The sequence below is a fragment of the Ursus americanus genome, chromosome 7 (assembly GCF_024610735.1).
Source record: "Ursus americanus isolate L20-20 chromosome 7, mUrsAme1.1.p, whole genome shotgun sequence".
NCBI lineage: Eukaryota > Metazoa > Chordata > Mammalia > Carnivora > Ursidae > Ursus > Ursus americanus.
In genome coordinates, this window is record NC_142133.1 from 83,349,596 (window position 1) to 83,353,862 (window position 4,267).

At 43.6% G+C, this 4,267-nt stretch overlaps 1 non-coding gene across 1 annotated transcript; it reads right to left on the reverse strand.

Annotated features, from left to right (window-relative positions):
• Positions 1–3,259: 3,259 nt before the first annotated feature.
• Positions 3,260–3,385, reverse strand: LOC123786615 (U6atac minor spliceosomal RNA). Its single transcript, XR_006778011.1, has one exon. It is a non-coding gene; the product is annotated as a U6atac minor spliceosomal RNA (small nuclear RNA).
• Positions 3,386–4,267: the final 882 nt, after the last annotated feature.

Consider the following 4,267-nt stretch of genomic DNA (forward strand, 5'->3'; position numbering starts at 1 on the left):
ACAGGCACTTTTATTTAATGGACTTAACTTCATGGAAAATCATTTACACTTTTGCTTCAGACTGTGCTTATGGACTCATATTTTAAAACTGGTGTGTATATGTCAAATAAAATGCTTTGTCAGAGACAAGTAATAAAACTATATTGAGAAAGAAATGAAAATAGCATTTAGTGTCTAGTTTACATCCCAAACACTGTAACAGATCTGTGCCTATGCTGTATCATAGAGTCTTTATTAGAAAATTGACAGTATGTAATACGATCTCCCTTCTACATACAGGAGACTGAAGTTCAAAATGGTAAATGCTTTGTCCAAGGCCTCAGGCCTCTGGCAGATCCTGCGAATTCTGATTCCAACACCTGTATTTCTTTTCACCACAGAAACCTGTTCCCCAATGTGCAGTTATAGAAAAAGAGAGAGAGGGAGAGAAAGGGAGGGAGAAGGAGAAGAGAGAGAGGAGGGAGAGAGAAGAGGGGGAGAGAGGGGGAAGACAGAGGAGGAGAGAGAGAGAGAAGAGGGAAGGAAGAGGAGGAGAGAGGGAGGGAGAAGGAGGAGAGAGGGAGGGAGGGAGGGAGAAGGAGGAGAGAGGGAGGGAGGGAGGGAGGGAGGGAGGGAGGGAGGGAGGGAGGAGAAGGAGGAGAGAGGGGTTAAGGGAGAAGGAGGAGAGAGGGAGGGAGAAGGAGGAGGGGGGGAGGAGGGAGGGGGGGAGGGCAGCCTAGAAAGCACAATGGAAATGTGGTGAGAAAATGGAACAGTTGGGAAGGCTCCCCATCAGTATGGTCCTGTGGCTTTTCCACTCCCGCTGGTCTCCAGGAAGACAGGCTGCTGCAGACAAGTCAGGATGAGCCCCCACCGCCACCCAGACCACTCAGCCTGATACTCTCCATGGTCTCTGGGGCTCTACAGTAATCATCACTGACTATCAGGAAAATTATAGTATTTCAGTGAAAATTTCTTTGTGACAAGTGAACAAACCAAAAGAGAAAAGAAGGAAAAGAAAATGAAAATGTTCCAATTCGAGAAAAATAAGGCAGTAAGTGCTGCATCTGTGATGTCATTTAGGAAGGGGGGGAAATGAAAATGGTGTCTCTCTCAGATCAGAATTCCTGATGAGGCCACAAGTTTGTAACAAGATAGGAAAATCAACCCTGACAGTATTTAATCTCTGTAACATTACCCTTACCTATCAACAGCTTCCAAATATTCTCCCTCTCTTCCTTTCCTCCCTCTCTCTCTCTCTCTCTTTCTTTTCTTTTTCGTTTCTCTTTCTTTCTCCTTCTTTTCTTTTTGTTCCTTTTACTGTTTTAATAAATCACATTCTCTGAATCATTAAGAAACCCCCACAAATTTTTTCCAAGATTTTTTGGTTTGTCTTACGCTCCCTTCACTCAACACTTACCATTTGGGGGATCCTGAAACAATTACTTAGCTGCTTTCAATTTTTAGTTTTCTCATTTGTAAAACGAAAGATACCAACAACAACGGCCAGGACAATGACCATGATAATACCCCTATCTCACAGAGCTTGGATGAAAATGAAATAGAGTGTATTAACCACCCCCCCAGTAGTAAGTATAGAGACAGTAGTAACTTCTCTATAAATGCATGAGAGAAGGCAGAGAAGGAGAAATAGCCTTAAAATAATTTTTAGATGGATAATTTCAAAAATCATTTCATGAAGATTTGATATGCATGTGTTAAATACTGTTGAGTGCTTCATATGGTGTCTACTAATGACCAAAGTCACAATCTGGCAAGGTCTGCACAAGGAGCTTCTAAAATTTTATTTCCCTATAAGTTTGGACTATGAGCTCAGCATTTCGGTCAAGCTAGACGTGGTTAGCATTGATAGCTGCTTAGAGCTACAGTTTTGGACCTAGTTTTATAAAAGAAAAGCCTAATAAAGTCTGAAGAGTAGTCAGTTACCATCATGCTAGAGGACACTTATTTCCTTGGTGAAAATAAACTCATGCAAAGACCAGTCTAAGGAAACCGCAGTCCCGAGGCATAGCATGGGTGGTCAGTGTGTGGTTCTCCATCAGTCAAAGTCAGAAGTTATACACACACACATCTGCAAGGAGCAAACAATTTCGTACAGCCTCATGGCTTCATAGGCTTTTTAAAATACCTAATTGCAATAAAGAATGCAATAAAGATCTTTTTTTTAATTATTTAATACCAATTACACTCTTTTACTATTATCTTATCTAGTAACGTAAACTGAACACAATCCTATGGTAATGAAACCAGAATTCCATATGTGGCAATCACTAACTTTATTTATAAATTTCCAACTAAAGGAGAAAATGTATACTATTTATCTCTAAATAAAAGCCATTCAGAGGTATTAGTTCATTTTTCTACTATAAGACAGGAAGAAAAAAAATATTTTATCTTGGCTTTATCTGTGATACAGAACTTTTATAAACTGGTATGTAACGGAATTTGCATGCTAACACAACTCAGACATATTCACCAATAAACATTTATCTGAAGCTTTTACAAGAGGCAGCTGGTAATGAGGAGTCATCCAGCTAGGTCTAGAACCAAAATCAAATTTGTCATCTGGAACCGCAAGTCCAGCTCTGCCAGTTTGAACGGCAGTATTCTCTTCTGTATTAGGAATAACCTTTTTTGGTTTCTTTGGTTTGGTTGGCTTGGTTTCTTTTTTTTTTTTTTAAAGATTTTATTTATTTATTCGACAGAGATAGAGACAGCCAGCGAGAGAGGGAACACAAGCAGGGGGAGTGGGAGAGGAAGAAGCAGGCTCCTAGCAGAGGAGCATGATGTGGGGCTTGATCCCATAACGCCGGGATCACACCCTGAGCTGAAGGCAGGCGCTTAACCGCTGTGCCACCCAGGTGCCCCTGGTTGGCTTGGTTTCTGGTGTGTGTAGTTTAATTTATTGGGTGGTCAGCCCCCATTTGAAGGCAAAAAGGAATACTGCAGGCAAATTTTCCAATACTAAAATCCAAACATGGGGAAACATCAAAGTAAAGGAGACTGGTCTCTTGAAACGTTGCAGGTATGAGTTCGATGATAACTAAATACTATTTGAGGCCTGTGAGACTTTCAGAAAGTGATTCGCCCATACAAACAGGAAGGAAAGTTTTTTCTGGGGCGGGGGGGTAAGGGAAGAGTTGACACACACTGTTACATTAGTTTCTGGCCTACGACATAGCGATTCCGTTTCCCTGGACTGTCCCCTGTGCTCACCACACACGAAGTTCCCGTCTGTCCCCACACACTCTTACAGAAGCAAACACGGTGCTCGGGCACCACCAGGCATGCAGCAGTGCCTTGCCCGTGTGCACACTGTCCAGCCCAGTGACCCCTTCCATCCTTGCCAAGGGGACTGCTCACCTTCTCTCCTTTCATACAACACAAGAAACGTTTTCCTTACTAAGAAAAGCTTTTGGAAATCTACCCGTTAAACCAAAACCACTCTGTAAGTTATGGTCTCTGCCCAGTATCACATTTGGAGCTGGAAACATGAACATTGGAAAAGGTTGGAAAGCTCACCCGGGCTGTGGGCCTGGGCGGCCGCAAGCACTAAACACACTGTTTCTTGGGGTGTCCAACACCACCCTCCCAAAACCACAGGGGCACTGGTGCTGCGGTCCTCGTCTGAGACTAGGAAACCCGAGTTCCAGAAGCATGGATAATTTCCTCAGAGCCAAGCCACAAACAAATGACCACAGATGCCCCAAGGCATCCTACTTTCTATTTACACAGACTTGTTTTCCAGGTAACGGATCCTCATTTTCTCGAGGCACATAAGCAGCCGGCTTTTCCAGCAGCATTTATTCTATTGCATATGGCGGTCTTTCTGCGTGGTTGTGTCACGTGTCCTTTGTAGTATCAACATTCTGTGTATGAGTTGGTCTGTGTTGTAGGCTGAATTGTGTGTCGCCCCCCAAATATGTCCCACTCCTAATCCCCGAAGCTGTGTGTGACTTGTCTGGAAATAGGGTCTTTGCGGGTATCACCACATTAAGATGGTATCATACTGGATTAGGGTGCAACCTAATCCAAGAAGAGGGACATGTGGTCACAGAGACACATAGGGGAAGGTCATGCGATGATGAAGCCAAGGTTAGAGAGATACACCTGCAAGCCAAGGACCCCAGGATTGCGGGCGACACCAGAAGCTAGGGGAGGCGAGGCGTACTCATCCCCAGAGCCTTGAGAGAAAGCACAGGCCTGCAGACACCTTGATCATGGACTTTTAGAGCCCAGACCCGTGAGAGAACACATTTCTTTGTTT